Below are 23,191 nucleotides of genomic sequence, written 5' to 3'. Positions count from 1 at the left end.
CTTCCCTAAGACCAACTATCTTCTAGTCCAGTGTTTTAAGAAACTAGCTTCATAACTATTGGTATAGTGTTAGAGTATTATTTTGACTTCTTTGTCCTCCTTCAGGACTTATGACAATTTGCTCTTCACTAGATAAAAGAAAGTTGATATGATCCAAGTACACAGTAAGGAATTTTAGTAAAGAACTGGTCAGTAACCAGATTGTTCCTCGATCTTCACCCTTAAGTTGAATCCCAATAGTACAAATGACACACAAAGTGGTTAGACTTGGTGAATAAGTAGTATCAGATAAATCCTGTGAAATTTCAAGTGCCTATCCCATCTGTGAACCCTTTCTTTAAAATGAAGTTTAGATTTTTGCATTGATTGCTGGATCTCTAGGGATTTATACATTTGGCTCCAGTAAATATCAAGGAACCCATGAAAGGGACCCAGAAAAGGAGAGGCTCGTATTTCAAAGTAATTCTAAGCTATTATATAAAATTTAAAGACACTCAGTTTTTAGGAATCCCGTGGATCTAATGATGCTTACAATGGCTGTGGTAAATGAATGTACTAGCAAATTCCAAAAGAGAATTATATCAAACATCCCTGGGGTTTCAAGGTCTTCAGCTGTTAAACAGCACTTTATAGTCCTGGTAGAAAATTAAGTCTTGACGAGATTTACCCAAACAATGTGAACTGAACCATTCAGGAGAATAATTTGATGTTATTTGACATACCAAGACATCATATTGTGTTTATAAAAAATCTAGAATATAATGGAAGTATTTCATAAAATATCAAACTCAAGCCAGTTTCGAAGGTATAAGGAAGGTGAGACCCAGCACGCGGCTGAGCCATTCAGTTTCCTACGCTCCCAGATCAGCTGGCTTCAAGCTTTCCCGGCAATTGGAAACACTGGCAAGATCCTGGAGGATATAATGAAGGAGAAAATACACAGTGTTGGACCTCTCTCTGCTTCCAAGGACATCTCGATTATGGCTTTTTCTCTAGCCAGACAGGGTGTTAGCTTCCACGGACTCCAGACCTGAACTTTGGGAAATACTGCTTCCCTTTGTTCCTGCAGCAGCTTACTACCTCCTGGGGTCGTGCACCATCCACTGTTTGGCTTCTCAACAATCTTACTATCTGTGCAGTCAGTGCTCCTATCTCCACTACCTATACTAGATTCCTATAGTACATTCCTTCTCTTTAAATCCTTACAGCCACTTCCATTTTCTTGGCGAGATTCTGAATAAAATGTAGATAAAATCTGCTAACAAATTGTAGGAGATTCTAATCAACTAAGTTATATATATATTCACAATGAGATAACAAGGATATTGCCAATAAAACGGGTGATAACAGTACCAGACAGCTGAGTGGATCAAAGATTCCATCTGTGTGAAAGAATCCAATATAGATCAGAAGGACACTTGGGAAGCCAAAAGTGATCGTCAATAGACACACTTTGAGTATAATATCTGTGAATAATATCTGAATAATATCTACGCAGCTCTATTTTCTTCTGTCATTCCACAGGTCTTTATCTATGAATTATTGTGATTTATCATCCCTAGAACAGAATTCTATTTCGGTTACTTTGGATTGAGACATTAATAACTAGGTTTTGATGCATATATTTTAAGAGAATGGATACATTTTTAATATTGATAAAAAATTATAATAAATGACGTCAGGCAAAATTTATTTTAATTGTAATAAAAGCAATAGGCTTTCTATCTGGCGATGAATGAATTTGGTATGTATCCCAGGAGTTACACAAAGAATAAAGTACACTTTCTGCTTTGAGAATTCTCTATTTTCATGTACACCATTTCTTTGATGAATTAAATGTTAGCCCATTTCCTTTATCTTCATTTATGTGAATTAAAAAAATAAAGAGCATATTGCAAAATATCCACATGTAAAAATATCCAGTATCACTGTATGAACTTTTCTTGCTCTCAGGGAAACAAATTCATCTAGACCAGAATTTGCCGTTACTACTGTCAGAAATTTGCAAAGTGGTTTTTGCATCAGAACAGATGGTGGCTGGTGGTAGAAGTTTCCATGCTTCCATTTTACCAAGGCTTTTATCACGAGAAGGCTTATGCGAAAAAGTATAATTCTATTAAAGAATGTTTAGGCATTTTGAATGAAACTAAACTGGAACATTTGAAAATATAATAAATCGGAATTCTAAGAGCCTAGTCTAAGCAATCATAGTGTGCTATTTGATAAGCATTTTGTAAGCATTTTTATCCTTACTTTCCTTTATTCAAAATGTCACCCTTTATAGTTCAGTTGACATTTAGGATGAAAAGAAATCACTTTTTCCCCCCCAAGAGTGCACAAGTTTGATTATTTCTTTGAATGAACTATCACTTTATCCAAGCAACAGTAACATCTTAAAATACCCTTTTTTCCCCATTGACCTACATCTCTGTTCCAGATTATTAAGTGTAAAACCAGCAATTCAATCATTTTTTAATCCTTGATAACATGGTCTTATCTAACATTCGCCTTGTGGATATAATTTGAAAGAGAATTTCATTAACATTTAAGCTCAATGAATACATAAGAAAATGCAATTTGTTTTTGATAAATATTCTAATTTCAGTAAATGTCCTATCTTATTTTCTCTATAGAGTTCTATCTATGGAAACATATATGACTGCTTGTGTTACAAATTAAAACCACTGTGATACAAATAGTTTTAGGTAGTTCAAAAGCAACATCCCTTTTTAGTATTTATTAATGCAGTTAATCGAGTTTAAATTCCACTGATATCTTATGGCTAGACAGAGATAAAATATTCTAGCATTTTCCAAAACTTTTGAGATGCAGGGATAGTTGTTTTATTTTTGTTTTTTGTTTTTTGTTTTTTTTTTTTAAGACACAAATGTCTAACCTATATACAAAAGTCAGAGTCAGAGATGGATTGAAGCAAGCATCTAACTACTTTTTAATTTAACAAGAATATTTAACTTGAAGTACCTTTAAAACTGTTTCATGTCTGGGGCACCTGGGTGGCTCAGTGGGTTAAGCATCTGCCTTCAGCTCGGGTCGTGGTCCCAGAGTCCTGGGATCGAGTCCTGCATCGGGCTCTCTGCTCAGCAGGGAGTTTGCTTCTCCCCCTCCCTCTCTCTCTGCCTGTCTCCCTGCTTGTGCTCTGTCTCTCTCTTAAATGAATAAATAAATCTTAAAAGAAAAATGTTTCATGTCTAAAGATATAGCATAGTTATGTGTTCTTAGTAGAGAAACAGCCATATCCATGCCAATGATTTTCAAATCACAATGAAGCATCCATCTCACTCATTTTGCAAAAGGAGCAAAAAATTTTTTTTCAAGAGTGTACTTGAATAACATTAGGAAAGGACCCTCCATTTAAAAAGCTGATTTTTTTTAACTTTTTAATTTATTTATTTGATAGAGACACAGCGAGAGAAGGAACATAAGCAGGGGGAGTGGGAGAGGGAGAAGCAGGCTTCCCGCTGAGCAGGGAGCCTGATGTGGGGCTCGATTTCAAGATCCCAGGATCTTGACCTGAGCCGAAGGCAGATGCTTAATGACTGAGCCATCCACGTGCCCCTAAAAAGCTGAATTATTAAGACCAAAAAAGAATAGACACTCATAAAGAACAATAAAGAGGCAAAAGACAAAAGAAAATGAAAGTGGGTCACATAATATTTGAAAAGATGTGAAACTCAATAATAATCATTGAAACACAAATTAAAATCATAAAACATGACTATTCTCTTTTGGATCTCCTATTTTCTCACAATCGTAGGTTCTTGTCACGTATTTATAACCAGTCCTTTAATGGCACACTCTTAGTTATTTAATAAATTTGACAATGAAAATTCGTAGTACAAAATCAAAGCTACATCTGAAAATATCTCCTATCTACCATCTGACCATTGGGTACCCAGTGCCACCATCCCATCACACACCCTGGCCTTGTCTCTACGAAAAGACAGCTGTTCAGGAATCCTGTACTCAGCTAGCTCATACGTATGTTAAAATGCATTCCATTAGTATGCATGCGTTACTGCTTTTAACATTATAAAAAGTGCAGGATGTTTCACGTATTAGTGTTTCCGTGTGCTCCATACTGCCATGATTCACCTATATGGTCACATTTGTGTAAGTCTACCTTGAGCATTTGAGACAGAATATTTGTACACTATGCCTACTATCATAGTTTGTTCTTTTACCCCAGTGCTGTATTTGGGCTATTTTGAGGGGAAAAATAAAAACTTCATTTCACAAAATTGCAGAGTTTAAGTGGACTAGTAACACCCAAGTATGAGAAATTTACTCATACCATTTAAGCACAAGTATAAATTAATAAAGGAGAAAAAGGCTGGTGGTAAGTATTTTAAAATAAATTCATATTAAACTATTGAAGATATACAAAACTATTATATTGAAAATTCTGAGCATCTTTTAGTGTATAATTTTTAGAATGAAGCTAGGTTTTGTTTCTTTTTTTCATTTCCCATACATTTATTTCACTGATTTATGTTTCTGTTTTCCTTTGTTTCTCTAATCCTGCAAATTATAAGTGCTTTTGAGTGTGATTTTATACATACAAATATTTTATGTAATTAATTAATTTAATTTGAAATAAATAAATAAATAAATAAGTTTAAGAAATGCCTGCTGCAAGAAAGAAACCTTGTCACCCAGAGGAGATAATGCACATTTGGGTGATCATCTTTCCCACATTTTTCTTTAAAATACAACTGCACCCTCAAACACAATTCCATATATACTTCATCATATATAATATTCTGAATTGTGTCTACCCTCTGTTACCCAATTTATCAAAGTTATATGCAATGCCTATTTAAACAAATACAAGTAACTAATTTCCTGACCATTGGGGATGTCTTTTTTTTTTTTTTTAAGATTTTCTTTATTTGACAGACAGAGATCACAAGTAGGCAGAGACATAGGCAGAGAGGAGGAAGCAGGCCCCCTGCTGAGCAGAGAGCCCGGTGTGGGCCTCAATTCCAGGACCCTGAGATCATGACCTGAGCCAAAGGCAGAGGATTAACCCACTGAGCCACCCAGGCGCCCAGGGAATGTCTTTATCTTAAGGAAAGGATAAGATGGGTGCAAGATAAAGAAACATCATCATCACTTCTCTGTTCCTAACGTAGAAAGCCTGAGATCAACCTCAATACACAAAAATAGGCATGTGGTTAAGAAAATTAAAGCATGGGGACACCTGGGTGGCTCAGTGGGTTAAGGCCTCTGCCTTCGACTCAGGTCATGATCTCCATCCTCAGCAGGATCGAGCCCCCTGCTGAGCAGAGAGCCTGCTTCTCTCTCTCTCTCTCTCTGCCTGCCTTTCTGCCTACTTGTGATCTCTGTCAAATAAATAAATAAACTATTAAAAAAAAAAGAAAATTAAAGCATTATGCATCTAATAAATGAAATGATATGTAGCTATTAGAGAGGACTTTGTTATTCTATACATTTTAAGAGTTTTGGCTATGATACATGATGAGCGGGTTAAAGCAGTATAATTACACACCAATTTGGGTTTTTATCTTAATATTGCATTTTATATCATATCATGCTTATCTTAATATTGAATTTTATATCATATCATGCATTTTATATCATATCATGGAAATATATACACACATATAGAGAGAGATATATAAACATGTGTATATAGCTATAGAAATCCATACACATATCATGCATATATAATAAAATTAAATTTATATTTAGCTCTTCATGGTCTTTAACAATTATTAGGAATTGGCTGTACATAGATTTTATGTGTTTTCTATATTCTTTATATTAACAGCCTTCCCATTTATGTATTATCTGGACTTCTACGAGTATTTATAAGTTTATAATAAGAATACTGGTTCAATTTTCCTTTTTGTAAATACATAAAATTGTCTCTGCTATTTCAAAGCTTAGGACATTTCTTCCTGCCTTTGAATGTGCTTACTACCTTTAAATTAACTAACTTTCAATGAACTAAGTACATAGTGATATTTTTCTTTTCAAAAACAGTAGAATTTTCAGATTTGCCCATTTTACCTTTTTTACTTTTATATGTTTATAATTCTTTTTTGTTATTTTTAACTCCTGTTCCGAGTTATCTTGCAAATACAAAATGAACAAATTTGTGGAAAGAGCTGTTCAAAGACTTGTATGAAAATATAACAGAAATCAAAATGTCTTTCAACTCCGATTAGAAGAGGTTCTTAAACATTCTGAAAAAGATATCCCCTATGTTTAACAGAACAGTTCAAAAAGTTTAAAGCTGTGAATTTGAAGTTACCCTTCGCTGAACAACAGAATTCTAGGCAAAATCTATTCTCAAGCATTTGGGCTAGTTTAGGACCAGAAATTTCATCTATAATATTCCAGGTACAGAAGAACATAAGCTGATCTAGTGCTCAAATACTTATATTTTTATTTTTTACTTATTATTATTATTTTAGAGAGAGAGAGCGAGCATAGGCTGTAGGGGAAGAGGGAGAAGGAGACAGTTTGGGCTCACTCTCACAACCCTGAGATCATGACCTGAGCAGAAATCAAGAGTCTGAAGCTTAACCTACTGAGCTACCCAGGCACATCTCTAAATAATTTTTTAATATAATTATTATGATCTCCATATCTGAAATATTAAATTTTATACTATAAGAGGTTAAATAATTGTTCTGTAGTCATATACTTTGCAAGCATTAGAGCTGGAATTTTAGAAAGTACTAGTGCATTTGTGTCTATGTGTGAGATACAAATTCCTTCAAGTAAAGTATCAGAATAGAGCTGGGTGAACACTTTAAAACAAACCATTTTCTTTGTTTCAAAATATATGATCTAGTTCTTATGTAACTATCAATCATTGATTCATATGGAATAAGAAAGATGTAGATAAGCAATGTTTATATATACTACACAGTAGACACTGCAGTACAATCATTTCCCTTGTTATTCCGGAAAATAATCAGATGGCCTAAACTTTCATGTGAGTCTTCTGTAAGCAAAACCCCATCAAAGAAACTTAAACTGCAGAAACACTCTTGTATAACCAATATATAGAAAAACCAACTGAATCCTGTATCTTTCACTATATCCAACTTTGGAGGAGTTTCCCCATTGCTAACACATTCTACATCTTTGTATGGAAGAGGCCAGATTGTTCTCACCTGAAACGAGCGCATTTTGTCAATGACCTTTGTAAAGAATACATGTGTGCTGGATCCCAGCACAGATTTACTGACAACTGGGATTTAGTAACTCTTAGGTAGAGCCCAGATATTTCAATTTTAAGAAGCAAACCAGTATCTTTGATCATTAGGAAATTTGGGGAAACACTATATTAATATAAGACAGAAAGGGAACTAAAATATGCATTAAGTTCTAGGCATCTTTTAAATTATTAATATTTTAACCTTCAAAAAAATACTGTAATTTAGGTCACTCCATTTTGAAAGCAGAGAAACCAAATTTTAGAATAATTGAATACCTTGCTCATGTTTACATATAAAATAAACAGGGGCTCATTTTGCCTAAAGAACACACTTTTTTTTTTTTTTTTTACTTTATTACTGTATCTTACAAGTTTTGGGAACTTAGGCATCTATTAATCATTACTATAATTTTAGTACCAAAAAAATGATAATTCACCAACATTTCAACCTTAAGTCAAAAGGATCCAGGGAAAATGTTTCACTGTAAAAGATTTCTTCTGGGATCCTAGTTTGGATTAAACTTGAATATACCTTTCAAATTCACAACCAGTTAACTCAGTTTTAATTCCACTCACTTGTACATTTGAGGTTCTAATTACATATTATATTATTACCATTATAATATATTATATATTACAGTATAATATAATATAATATTACTGTTACATATTATCAGGTAATAACTATGTGTTTCAACTACTGAAAAAGAAAAAGGGTTTCTAGTCCAGCACTTAAGAAACTTGGAAGTGGCCACTCTGTCCTAGCCACAAATAAAAGGTAAACAAACTATAAGACCAACAACTCTTAAATCAGCAAGAGAAATGAAGTCACGAGGCAAATTTTACAAATTTTATCACAACTTACCACAGGAGAAACCTTCACAGAAGCCAGTGTCGGGGGAGGAAACTGAAACTGCAACCGGTGAGTTGCTGAAAGCTCAGCATGGAGGAGCATGTGAGGTAAAAACTGCAAGGCAACCGATCCCCAGGAAGCCCCCACACTTTTATTGTCTCAGTGCAGAGTTGTAGGGGATGCTCACAGTAATTACTGAATAAAAATTCCCTTGTGATTCAGGCCGGGCAGGGAGAGAGAACCATTTTGATACATTCCAGAATATTGTGTTCTAAATGAGGCCTGCCCTCAGGAGAAACTATTTAACCAAAGCCTAACCTCTGGGGATTTGTCAGAGTCTAATTGGCACGGGGGAGGAGAAATATCCAACCAGCTGATTCTAGCCTTGCCTATAGAGGAAGGGACAGCCCAGCCCAGTTCCTCCTAGCTTTCCAGGGGAGAAGGGGAAACATCCAACCCAGCTGGTTCTAGCCTTTCACAGGGAAAAGGGTATACTCAACTGGTCATAGCCTTCCACAGGGAGGAAGGGAAATTTCCACTGTTATGTTGCAAATTGGCCAATTAAGAACGATCCAGCAAAACTTCAGATAATCCACAGTGAGACCCTTCTAAAGGCCAAGTCTAAGGTCCTCCTCACACCCTTTCTTCTTACCCTCTTCCCACAGCCTCATTGTGTGCCTTCTCATACCTTCACTTTAGCATGCCACACACCCAGCATGACCTCTGAATACTAATTCTTGTTCCTCGGAGTTCCCTGGTGTTTTTGCTGAAGTGCAGTCTCTGATTTTAATAGGAGCCAAGAGAAGATTCAACCACAATATCGGCTCCAGAGGGCGAGGTGTCTATGCAGTTCCCTACAAACAAAAGGGATGCAGGCAAGTGTGTCAAGCATTCCTAGCTGAGAACATCAGTGTCAATAAATTGGAACCAACCCAATAAGAAAACAGTTTTTTAGAAATAATAATAGCAACATTGTTACTACAACATTTGATATGTCAATGGATCAACGTTTGATAGGTAACCTTTTGCATCTTATGTATCAGTGAAATGTATGACAAGAATGATATAAAAAAAGAAGGAATGAGGATTCTTTTGTTATTATAAGGTACTTAAATAATCCGTGAAGCAGCACAGTGTTACTTGAAAGTGAAATTGAATTAGTTGCAAATGTGTATTACAAACTGTAGGGCTATCAGTAAAAAATATAAGAAAGGAGAAAAAATAGAATAATATAAAATGCTCAGTTAAAACCACAAAATGCAGAAAAAGAGTGGAAGACAACATAGGAATAAAGAACAAGGACAACAAATAGAAACAGTAATGGTTGATATTAATCCAACTTTGTAAATAATGACTTTTAATGCCAAAGGTCTAAATGCACCAATTAAGAAAGGGACTGACCAAGTGGATTAAACAACAGACCCAACCATGTGTCCTCTACAAGAGACCTACTTTAAATATAAAGACAAATACAGATTACAAGTAAGTGGACAGAGGAAAACATATTGTGATAACACTAATCAAAAGAAAGTGAGAGTAGCTATATTAATTCAAACAAAGCAGAATGCAAAATAAGGGAAGTTACCAGGGGCATTTTGTAAAGGGAGGCATACTTACATGGTAAAGGGGGAAACTCTCAAGAAGACAAAACAATCCTTAATGCATAAGCACCTAACAACAGAGCATCAGCAGAGTGACTAATTTGGAAAAGGGGACTGTCAAATACACAGTGTTTACAAAACATAGAATAAATTAAAACCCTCTGGAAAGTTTATGAAATTAAAGAATTACATTTATTATATCTTATTAAACATACTTTAATATAAAATATTACCTTCCCAAATAAATGTATAATACTTGGTGAAATAAAATAGTTATATCATGCATACTATTAGGGTCCGTAATCAAGGGAGTGAGACTGATACAAAGCAAAGGTCAAGCTAAGCTTTATTTCACACCAAGCATCGAGAATCAAACCGACCGGTTGGGGTGTCTCTTATAAAGAGATGACAATGACAATGATGACCCTGATGACCATGCTCCGGGGACGCTACCCTAGCCTCACAGACTTTTACAGAGGTGGTTGAGCCTGGCTTATACACAGGTGGCCAATGAGATTGCAATGCATAGGGAAAACTGCACAGTCATGCTAGGTCGGCAATACGGGTGACCAATTGAATTTCAATTTACCATAGTAAATTTATGCGTGCCCTACGGATTGGATGTCTCCATCCGTCCTGGCCCACCCCTGTATCCAGGGTTTGCAAGTAAGTTCCTCTGGCTAACCAGGCCCTCACACATACATTCTAAGTATTTTTATGCTTTACAGGTGTTAATCACTGATTCTGTGTATACTACAGAGCTGCAATGTTTTGGTATACACACATATTTACAACATATCAGTGAATTTATACAAAATTGTACACAGATAACACCACAAGTTACAAAAATGCAAATATGAAATCTACAGAAAGTCATATTTACTATTTTTCTATCAAGTAGCACAAATTTTCATACCCACAAGTTATTACATCCTCAAAGAATTTGTAGAGATAACACCATAAATATATTAATGAAAAGATGGGTTTAAAAGTATTGATTTTCTCAAGGTCACACAGTTGTTAATCTGCTTTTGGATTTGAACACAATATATTGATTCCAATTCAGGTCATTTTTTTATTATATCAGACTTTCTTATGCACACTTAACAATATTGTGGTAACTATAGATATAAATTAATGCACTGAATGTAATTGCCATATATACTATGAGAGATTAGAACAAAGAGTTGATGGATTTCTTTAAAATTAACTTTAGAGGGGCGCCTGGGTGGCTCAGTGGGTTAAAGCCTCTGCCTTCGGCTCAGGTCATGATCCCAGGGTCCTGGGATCGAGCCCCGCATCGGGCTCTCTGCTCAGCAGGGAGCCTGCTTCCTCCTCTCTCTCTGCCTGCCTCTCTGCCTACTTGTGATCTCAGTCTGTCAAATAAATAAAATCTTTAACAAAAAAAAAAAAAAAAAAAAAAAAAAAAAAAAAATAAAATTAACTTTAGAATATCTGTTTTTCAAAGCCTCTTCTTCCTTAGGGATGTTTGGGTATAATTTCATGGGACAAACACAACCCTGGCAATTATTAGTTACTGTAATCTCTTAGGTGATGTTTATCAGGGTAGAGAATTTCATGGGACAAACAGCAAACCTGGCAATTATTCTATGTTACTTTTTTTTTTTTTTTTTGTTTTTTAATTTATTTATCAGGACAGCCCAACAAAACCATAAGGGAGAGAGATGTAGAACATGAATCTTCACAATTCATTTACGTTACTTTAAGAGCTGAAACAATGCAGAAATAATTCTATGTGAAGAAAACTTTTGTAACACAGATTCTCCAGGCCTCAGAATGCTAAAATTGTAGATGAGATGTTTTTAAAATTAAATGTAAAAGTCCCATATTCTTAATATTTATTGAATATTTTTGTATGTCAACACTCTCCTTGGTTCTGGAGATTTCTTGTCTCTGTTCCCATGAGGTTAAGTAGGAGGACTGAAATAGATTCCTGAAATAGGTCCATCATTACATGAAGAAGTAAGCACAATGAGGAGTATGTAAAGGGTATTAGACAAAGACGTAGGGAATAAGGGGAAGCCAAGCCAGAGTTGAAGATGAACAGAGTTTCCTCAGTTCAAAATCAATGTAAATGGTTAAAAAGGAGTTTGGCAGGTGAGAAGATGGTGCAAAGGCATTTCAAGCGGAGTCCATGTATCCAAAAAAGCCTAGTGTGGGAGAAATAAATGCTCAGAACATCATAAATACAAAACATGGAATGACAGCAATAGAGCTAGAGAGGCAGACAGATAGGAGAACTTCTTAACATCATGATAAAAATATAAGGCATTGTTTTCCTAGAGTCTGATTAAGTTCTAAAATGAGGAATGGTATATTTAGATTCATATTTTAGATAGATCTCTGGGACTTTAACTTTATACTCCCTAAAATAACATTGAAACATTACCTTACCATACTTTTTTAATTGATATTTTTCTTGAGTTAATTTGAAATTCATGTGCAATCTGAAGAAAATTACAAAGAAATCTGTGTATCATTTACCTAGTTCCCACCATTGGTAATATTTTCAAAAACTCATACAATATCACAATAGGATACTGACATTGACACAACCCATATTCAGACCTCCAGGATTACTTGCACTCATTTGTGCAAGTAAATGTTCTGTGTGTGTGTATGTGTGTACGCACATGTGCATGCACAGATGCACATGCTTAGTTTTCTACAATTTTATCACCTTTGTAGATTCCTGTATTCACCACCATAATCAAGATCCTGAACAGTTCCTTTACCACAAGGATCCCCAGGCTCCCCTTTTATAGCGATACCCTCCAAACCTCCCTTTGCACCATCTTCACTCCCATATCTGGGCAACCAGTGCTATGTTCTCAATTTCTAAAATTCTGTTATTTAAAAATGTTACATAAATAGAATCATACATTATATAACTTTTCAAGATTGACTTTCACTCAGTGTTGCTTCCTGAATATTCATCTAAATCATTTTGTATATTAAGTTCATTCTTGGTTTCTACTAAGCAGTATTCCATAGTATGCATGAACTATAGTTCTTTTACTGTTTAACTGTCAGAAGATACTCCAACTATTCCATTTTTGGCTATTAAGAATAAGATTGACTGTTATGAACACTCTTGTATGAGTATTTGTGTCAATATAAGTTTTCATCTCTCTGGGATAAATGGCCAGTAATAGTAAAAATTGTTAAGTTGTATCATAATTACAGCTTTGGTTTTATGGAAACTGCCAAAGTATTTTCTAGAGTGGCTGTGACATTGTATATTCTCAAAAGCAATGTAGCAGTGATGCAGTTTCTCCACATCCTTCCCAACATTTGGTGTTTATATTATTTTTTATTTTAGTCATTCTGATAGGTATATACAAATATCTCATTGTGGTTTTAATTCCTTATTCCCTTAATGTATAATGATGTTGAATGTTTTTTCAGGTGCTTATATGCCATCTATATATCCTCATCAGGGAAATGCCTATTCATGTCATTTGCCCATTTTATATTTACATTTTTTAAATTATTGAGTCTGATTACAGATTTTCTTGTTGCCTACTTTGATTTGACCTTAATGGTCACATAACATACTATATACTTTTAGTTATTTTAAATTTGTTAAATTATGTTTTATGATCCAAAATATGGACTATTTTAGTGAAAATCTCGTATTAGAAAAATGCTTACTTTGCTGTTGTTAGTTGGAGTGTTCTGTATTTAACAATTGGAGTCTACTAGTTGACTATGTTGGTCCACTTGTCTATATCTTTGCTGATTTCTGGCTAATAGTTCTATCATTTGCTGAAAGGCAGGTATTGAAGTCCCCAACTAAAGTTACTGATGTTCTGTTTCTCCTTTCAGTGGTACAATTTTGTTTCATATATTTTGAGACAGTTGTTTGGTATGTACACATTTAAGATCATTACACACCTACCTTTTTGACCGATCCTTCTAAAAAAATATTTAATGTATATCTCTGTCTCCAGTAATTTTCTTTGTTGGGAACCTAATTGGCCAGATATTAATATAGTCACTCCTGCTTTTTTATTGATGTTTGCATTTATATCTTATGTCTTTTATTTTTAGCTTGCCTATATCACTGAAATTGAAGGGAGTTTCTTCTAAACGGTATACACTTGGGTTGTGTTTTATTATCCGCTCTGCCAATCCCTTTCTTCTGTTTGGTGAATTTAAATCATTTCTATTACTGTAATTATTGATATGTTATCCAAAACCTGAGAATGAAGGGAATTCCATTAACCAAATAAAGAAATGTAAATCAAAATTACAATGAGATAGCATTTTACACCCAAAAGGATGATTCAAATGTAAAATAGGCTACTATCTTAAGGGCTAAAGGGCAGACAATAACAATGTTAACAAGGATTTGAGAAATTGGAATTTTCACATACTGCTAGTGGGAATGTATAAAGGTGTAGCCACTTTGGAAAACCACTGGCAGGTTCTAAAAAAGGACAAACCACATGATCCAGTAATATATATAAAGATATATACCCAAGAAAAGTGAAAATATAAATTCACCTAAAACCTTATAGATGAATGTTCATAGTAACTTTATTCAGAAAAGCTAAAACACAAAAACATCTGACAAGACCATCAGCTATTCGTCAGTAGATAAACAAGGTGTGGTACATCTATATAATGGAAGAGTATTTGTTTATAAAAAATTAAAAATTAAAAAAATGGAAGAGTATTTGTTAATACAAAAGAATGAATATGTATACATATTACAACATGGATCAACCTTGTAAACATTATGCTAAGGGCAAGAAGCCAGTCACAAAGATCATATATGGTTTGATTTCATTTCTAGAAAATGTCCCGAAGAGGCAAAAGTAGTATCGGGACACAAAGTAGATTGTCAACTTCTTTGTCAGAGATAGAAAATAACACCAAAGACTCCATTTAAATTAGAATATTTTTTTATTGAAATTTGTTTTTATAAAGAGTTAGGATACATAAAGCTTTATGCACAAATTTTCTGCTTACCACACCTTTAAGTTTGGGCCTTAAGGATACAGGGATCTTTTTTTTTTTTCTTAATTAAAGTGTAATTAGCATACAATGTTATGTTAGTTTAAGGTATAAGGTATAATGATTCAACAATTCTATATATTACTCAATGATCATTATGATAAGTATATTTTTTAATCTCCTGCACTTATATCACACATCTCTCCACCTCTCCTCTACTAACAATCAGCTTTTCTCTATTAAAGAGAATTCTTTAAAACTCAGAATTGCATTTGGATTGTGTGAATGACTTAAATTATCTCCAAATTGAAGATTGTGGAGGCCGAGAAACACTAAGGCCTCAGGTTTAGCTTTAGCATAAGTACAGCCATTGCAGACCCCTGTGCCCAAGGGCTGAACTTTCCCCTACTTTGCGTTAGTTCCAGGAAGCCCCACCCTACTTTAGTTCTAAGGACACCCACCCTGCCTTAACTAAGCTCGGGGTCCAAGCCCCCACTCTGCTGCATCAAGTATACTTGGGCCCAGGGTTAAACTTGTCAAATAAACCCTGTGCGATTGCATCATCGGTGCTTGGCTCCTTGGTGGTCTCTCAGACGTGAAAACTCAGGCACAACAAAGATAAACTCGGATGGAATTTAGAAAATTCCATCCATGGGGGCACCTGGGTGGCTCAGAGGGTTAAGCCTCTGCCTTCGGCTCAGGTCATGATCTCAGGGTCCTGGGATCGAACCCCACATCGGGCTCTCTGCTCAGCGGGGAGCCTGCTTCCTCCTCCTCTCTCTCTGCCTGCCTCTCTGCCTACTTGTGATCTCTCTCTTTGTCAAATAAATAAATAAATAAATCTTTAAAGAAAATTCCATCCATGAGTGACCACTCATTATTTTGATATCACTGTCAGAGAATAGATGATAACAGACTATTTTTGCTTTCTTCTTCTGTCTGGATTCTTATGTTTTGTGTTGTCATATAGTTCAAATCCACTACATGACTACGTTCAAACAAATGATTGTTCTCTCAAATGAAAATTCTTATAAACTTTTCCCTTTAGTTACTGAAGTTTTCATGTGTCCTTTGTGAGAATTACAACATACCCAGATACCTCTACTTAGCCATTACAACTGGAAGTTTTCCTCAGCTAGACCCTTTGATACTTAACATTCAACCAAGAAAAAAACTTCCTGCTCTATTCTCACTAATAATAATAAACTTTGAAAAGATACTAAACCACCACAATTTTTGAATTATTACCTAAGTATATTTGCACATTTTGTTAAAAAACATATTGTTTTTTTTTTTTAATTTCCTGGTAAACACACAGTATTTTGTCATAATACATTCAAATCTGTCCATTCCTTTGTTGAATATTACCTTGAAGTAATAGTAATAGCAGGCAGTTTATAACTCAAAATATTTCCCTTCTGGCATTTTAGAGTTTAAGAGTTTAGTCATTTAATTCTTCAATATGCAGTGACTTGGACTTAGAAAGCACAGATTTACAAAATTATTAATTTAATATTTGCAACAATAAAGATTTTAAAAAGTCCATAATACTAAACTAATCAATTTTAGCCATGGAAAATAACTGATTAAGAAAATAAGTCTATCTGTTTGGACATTTTAAAAATATAGAGGTGAGAATCAACAGAATTAAAATAAATTATCCAGTTCAAATCTTAATACGAGAATCAAAACGGTACACAGAACTAAATATTAATGATATAATTTATTCATACCTTCAAGTTTCTCCTTTTAATTTTTCTTAAGGGCTTGTCTCAGCTAGACAATTTCCCACTTTCCTCTGATGTGCTCTTTAATCTTTATCATTCTGTTAAGTACATAAGCTTACTACCTCCTTATGATTTATACACTTAGCCTTTTGGAAATTAAAACCATTGAGATGATTTGTCAGTGTTCTGATTGAATTTATAATGTCAAATTATTCCATTCTTACCCTTCCTAGGTCAGAAAAGCTATACCTCCCCTTAAGATCTTGAATCAAAAGGGTTAATGTAATAGTAGAAAGCCATATATTCCAAAATAAATAGAAATCGAGAAATCTCCCCTAATAAAAAGGCCTACAGTTACATTGAATAATCAAAGCAAATTATAAAAAAAATAATGTGGTGTATCTACAGAACAGACTATTACTTAGCCACAAAAAAGAATGAAACCTTGCCTTTTGTGACAATAGATGGACCTAGAGAGTATTATACTAAGTGAAATAAGTCAGACAGAGAAAGACAAAAATCAAATGACCACAAAACAGATGAACAAACAAAACAGAAAGACTCATATAGAAGAAATAAATTGTTTATTGCCAGAGTGGGGAGAGGTTAAAGGGTCAGGTAAAGAGAATAGGTGAAGAGAATTAAGAGGTATGCAAACTTAACACTATGAAATAAATAAGTAATAGGGATCTAATGCACAACATAGGGGATATAGTCAATAATATTGTAGTAATTTTGCTTGGAGACAGATGGTATCCAGACTTACTGTGAGGTACATTTCATAAACTATGAAAACATCAAATCACCATGATGTATACCCAAAACCAATAGGATATTGCATGTCAATTATACTACAATAAATATACTACAATTATACTTCTAACAAAATGGAGAACATTTTTCTCAAGGAACTATAATAGTTAATCCTATAATACTAGGCAAACATATTTTTATGGTACATTACTAAGTCTATTCATAAAAATAGTACAAGTCAATCTTGATTAAATATAGAAATAATCTAACAAAAGCAGCAAATCAATTAAAATAAAAGCCAGTTAACAATAGAATAATTATGAATTGGTTTCATGCTTCAAAAGACAGCATATAGAACCCATCCAATTTGATTACATCTATAAAACCCTCATTTCCATCAACTGAATATGTTTTTGCAGAACTGCTAAAATCCCATCATTTTGTACACACTATTATTTAGCATGATCATTTATATAAGCAATAACACGGTGTTTTTCCTGTCATTTGCTTCCATATAATAACTTTGTATATAATTACTTATTTTGATCAAAGTTTTCCGGCTGTTAACTATGTTACAGTAACCAGAATGGGTGTGTTTACCTATCAACTCCATTAATTTAGACCTACTGGCTGGCTCTGATTGTCCTTGGAGGTCATAATTCCTAAGGTCTGAGAATAACCAATTGGTCAGAAAAGACAGATCAATCTAACATGGGTTGGTCAGTGCCCACAGAAATCCTGTCACTTAAAGGGCCATAATATTACCTTCAGGCCACTGTAGCTTTTGAAAGGCAACTGAGAAGGTGCAGGTGTCACAAATAATAGAAGGAGAGGCATCTGGGTAGCTCAGTCAGTTGAGCATCTGCCTTTGGCTCAGACTGAACCCAGCTGGTCTCCCTACTCAGTGGGGAGCCTGCTTCTGCCTTTCCCCCCTGCTCCAGCTTGTGATCTCTCTTTTGGGCTTGCATGCTCTCTGACTCTCTCAAATAAATCTTCTTTTTAAAAATGATACAAGGAGGAACACCCGGATGGCTCAGTTAGCCTTTGGATCAGGTCGTGATCCTGGGATCCTGGGATTGAGCCCCACATCAGGCTCCTGCTCAGAAGGAAGTCTGCTTCTACATCTCACCCTCCCTCTGTTCTCTCTCTCACTCTCAAATAAATAAATACAATCTTTAAAAATAAATAAATAAAAGTAAAAACAAAAACAATGAAACTAGGAGCTACTGATTATACAGTGGTGCTCCAAAAATTTCTTATACCTATACTCTTATATGTTTTGAATATATATATATATATATATATATATATATATTTTCCCCATAGTGAAAAATGACAGCACACTAGATTTAAGTGATGTTACAGAAATGCAGTGACTAAACTTTTTAGTAATCAAATTTCAAAAAAGGTGGGTTAAACAAAATTATATAAGTAAATTTACTATAGAACTGCTCAGAGTCAATACATGAAAACAACCTTGTCAGGGTTCTGCAGAGAGATAGAACTACTCAAAACATGTTGCTTCTTTTTTTTTTTTTTTTTTTTTTTTTTTTGATACACACACATACACGCACACTGTATGAGATTGGCTCACGTGTTCATGGAGACTGGCAAACTCAATTCTGTGGTGTGGGCTGGCAGACTTGAGACCCAGGAGAGCCGATGGTGCCAATGAAATCCGAAGGCAATCAGCTGGGGAATCTCATCTGATTGGGGGAAAGGTCATTCTTTTTGTTCCATTCAGGCTTTCAGCTTATTGGATGAGGCCGAGCCACATTATGAAGGGCAGCCTACTTTACGTTACCAACTAAAATGTTAATCTAGATTAATTAATCCAAAAATACCCTTGCAGAAACTCCCAGAATGTTTGACCAAATATCTTCATACCCCTGGTCCAGTCAAGTTAACAGATAAAATTAATAATCATAATCTACCAAAGAGAGATATAATATGCACTGTTACCAAGACTTTTAGGCCAAAAAAATCTTTCTGTAAACAAGCGTATCATGATATATTTACTTTCCAAAATACAGATATTTGTAGGATACATTTATCTGGTTTCGTTTGGCTGTAGAGAGGAAATATATGTCCCCAGGGCTGCTGTAACCAACTGTTCACCCCAAACCTTAGATATTTCTTCTATCACAGTTCTAGAGGCTAGAAGTCCAAAGTCAAGGTGTCAGCAGATCTATGCTCACCAAGAGACTCTCACTCCTTGACTCTTAGGAGTGTTCTCTGGTAGCCATTCATTCTTGGTATTTCTTAGTTTGCAGCCGCATCACTCCAAACTCTGCTTCTATCATTGCACATTGTGGTGACATTTACCTGCAAGCAAAACAAACAAACGAAAAACCCAAAATACAAAAAACAAGCTCAAATGGTGAGATTTTTTTTTCCTTTGGTTGATATTGGTTTAACGGATATTATGCTTTTTTTTTTAAAAATTTATTTTTTATTTATTTTCAGCATAACAGTATTCATTATTTTTGCACCACACCCAGTGCTCCATGCAATCCATGCCCTCTCTAATACCCACCACCTGGTTCCCCCAACCTCCCAGCCCCACCCCTTCAAAACCCTCAGATTGTTTTTCAGAGTCCATAGTCTCTCATGGTTCATCTCCCCTTCCAATTTCCCCCAACTCCCTTCTCCTCTCTAACTCCCCATGTCCTCCATGCTATTTGTTATGCTCCACAAACAAGTGAAACCATATGATAATTGACTCTCTCTGCTTGACTTATTTCACTCAGCATAATCTCTTCCAGTCCCGTCCATGTTGCTACAAAAGTTGGGTATTCATCCTTTCTGATGGAGGCATAATACTCCATAGTGTATATGGACCACATCTTCCTTATCCATTTATCCGTTGAAGGGCATCTTGGTTCTCTCCACAATAAATGGTGCTGGGAAAACTGGACAGCTATATGTAGAAGAATGAAACTCGACCATTCTCTTACACCGTACAGAAAAATAAACTCAAAATGGATAAAAGACCTCAACGTGAGATAGGAATCCATCAGAATCCTAGAGGAGAACATGGGCAATAATCTCTTCAATATCAGCCACAGCAACTTCTTTCAAGATATGTGTCCAAAGGTAAAGGAAACAAAAGACAAAATAAACTTTTGGGACTTCATCAAAATCAAAAGCTTCTGCAAAGCAAAGGAAACAGTCAAGAAAACAAAGAGGCAACCCACGGAATGGGAGAATATATTTGCAAATGACAGTACAGACAAAAGGTTGATATCAAGGATCTATAAAGAACTCCTCAAACTCAACACACACAAAACAGACAATCATATCAAAAAATGGGCAGAAGATATGAACAGAGACTTCTCCAATGAAGACATACAAATGGCTATCAGACACATGAAAAAATGTTCATCATCATTAGCCCTCAGGGAGATTCAAATTAAAACTACATTGAGATATTACCTTACACCAGTTCAAATGGTGAGATTTTTATAAAATATCTTTATATGTACATGGAAAGCATCTGAGAAATGGAGGGATCGGTCAGTTACTCAATATTCAGCAAGCCTATTATGTAAAGCAACTATGCTAGCTGTATTTGGGTTTTTTGGTATGTGTTTTATTTACAAGCATTAGTTAGACCTATTTGCTTCTTTTTAGAAGCTCTTATTCTAGTGAAGGAGACAGATCAAATAAAAAAATACATGAATACCATCATACAATGAAATACACATTTCACTGGTCTACAGAGATACTGCACAGAGAAGATATTTGGCTTGACCCACCAAGGAGGAACAACTAGTCTTGCAGTTGTGAGGGTAGGCAGGAGTAGGAGAAAGAAGTGTGTGTGTGTGTGTGTGTGTGTGTGTTGGTAGGGAGGGTATGGTAGTGGCAATCAGGATAGTGATGGATAAAGGCGGTGTTTGTGTTTGTTTCCAACAGCATTCTAAAAACTAGTTTACAGAAATTGATTGGGTCACTTCTAAAACCTGATAGCTTTTTACTCAAAGTTGCTCCCATCAGGAAGTAAAGGTCAATCTGTTCATGAAAATGAGAATTCAATCTACTGATTTTGTGCTATTGGATAAAAATATATAAATGGGCCATTAGGAAACAGTAAAATAGGTAATGTGCATGTCACTACTTACATAAAAATTTAAAAAATGACTTCAATAAATTTGGGAAAGAAGGAGTTAGTACAATCTTCAGAGAACAGTGACATTTTCATATTCCAGCCAATTAAAGAAGAGTGAAAGAGGATTGCTACATGCCCAACAGGCCTGATTACAAATAGCCACAAGCCACAGAGAGATGATATATTCTAAAAAATCCTCAAACCACACATGAAGTGTTACAACAAATTTAAATACAAAGCTTACAGAAACCACCAAGAATACTCAGTCATTCTAAAAACAAATGAATTAAACAAAACAAATACAAATGAAAAATGGGACACAAAATAATTTATAAAAATCAGAGTAATAATTTGAGGTGCCCACATCAGAGATTTTAAGCATGGGACACATGGATAGCCAGTTAAAGGATGGGGAAAGAGCATTCAATTAGGTGGGGGTTGTGGACACTCTGACATGAAGCTGGGATCCTTGAGTTGAAATCATCCATGAAAAGGTGGTCTAGAGAAATTTCTTCTGCCAGCAAAAAAAGCCTACAGATAAACATCTTTGCGTGCTTTAGAACTAGAGGAAAACTCCATTTAACAAACACCCAGTGTCTGCTCTGGGATATGCAATTTTTTAAGTGTTTAAGATAGATTACTGACCCTTCAAAAAAGACTAAAACTTCTGTCATTGTGGTAACAAGGTTCTGAAAGGCGGAGGAAAGAGAGTAGATGATGTAATATACCTGCATTCCTTCCCTTTGGGCCCCAAGCCCTTTTTCTGCCTCTGATTGTCCGTGGTTTGAGCCCGCGGTGGGAACTGCCCTCAGTCAAAAGGAACTGCTTTGACCAAGCTCACCCTTCCCCCAGGGCGGCTTGCATCTGAGGACAGGTAATACAGGATACAAAGTGTCAGCTACGCTGCCTCCATTGGAAAAATCCTATAGGACTGCCTCTGTTGGACATCTCATCAGATCAGCTGAAGACTTTGTTGCAATTCCATCAAAACTGAGCTCTGCTTTTTCCCAATCTTGCTTTTCTCTCTCCTTTACATGTGTTGTTGTGGCCCAATAAACTCACTGCCCGCAAATCTCCATCTCCAGTTTCTACCTTGGGAAGCAAACCTAAGACTGTTAATGCCAGGACTGATAAAGAAAGATGACTCTAAATTAAATTTTTATTGTTTGATTAACGTGCCAACCAGACAGCAATATGAAGCCAGGTGGTTTGTAAGTTTGTAAAGATACATACATATACACATTACGATGTTAATATCAAAGATATACATACATATATACATTACTATGTTAATATCAGTCATATAATGACTATGGGATGTACATAACAAAAACAATTATTTCAAAAATTATATACAGAGAAAAGATTGAGAGGAAACATATAATAGTATTGATTTTATTTCATTTGAAGGAAATATAATTTACCTTATTTCCATTCATTTCCCATTTTTGTTGAAAAAAGACATAAACTAATAAATTAAACTACATATCAAAATTCAAGCTCAAAAATAAAATTTGAACTTATTTATATTATTAGATTCAGTATCACTATGATCAGAATGCAATAGATTTCAGGGAGTCCATCCCCACAGAATGTCATACACATTTAACTCCATGTCTAGGAAAGCTTCTTTAATTTTATTATATTAAAAGGCACATTTAAAGCCATGGGTCTAGATTTTATATAACTTTCAATATATTTTCATATTTTATAATCATGTGATATGTTCAACCACAAAGAGCTATAATAATATCACGAAAGCAGCTGTATCATCTGCTCTCTGGTTTATAAGTGACCTTTATGTTTTTTCTACACATTTTCCCCCTAGATGTTCGCAATTTTGTGTAACATAATCACTGGGTAAGGGAACAACTACCAACCAACAATATCCTTTCATATTTTCCTCTCCACACTATCTCAGCCCTCCTGTAGCAAACGATCAAATTTTACGCA

The 23,191-nt window shown here is 35.0% G+C and overlaps 1 long non-coding RNA gene across 5 annotated transcripts in view; it reads right to left on the bottom strand.

The window, feature by feature from the left end:
- LOC106003478 overlaps positions 1 to 8,359 on the bottom strand; it is a 255,894-nt gene extending 247,535 nt beyond the window's left edge. For all 5 annotated transcript variants that reach the window (XR_006605008.1, XR_006605010.1, XR_006605012.1 and 2 more), the window contains exon 1: positions 8,079 to 8,359. This is a non-coding gene — a long non-coding RNA (uncharacterized LOC106003478). The remainder of the gene's footprint in view (positions 1 to 8,078) is intronic.
- Positions 8,360 to 23,191: the final 14,832 nt, after the last annotated feature.

This window comes from Mustela putorius, unplaced genomic scaffold (assembly GCF_011764305.1).
Source record: "Mustela putorius furo isolate JIRA1106 unplaced genomic scaffold, ASM1176430v1.1 tig00537350_pilon_pilon_pilon, whole genome shotgun sequence".
NCBI lineage: Eukaryota > Metazoa > Chordata > Mammalia > Carnivora > Mustelidae > Mustela > Mustela putorius.
This window is presented reverse-complemented; position numbering and strand designations above follow the sequence as displayed.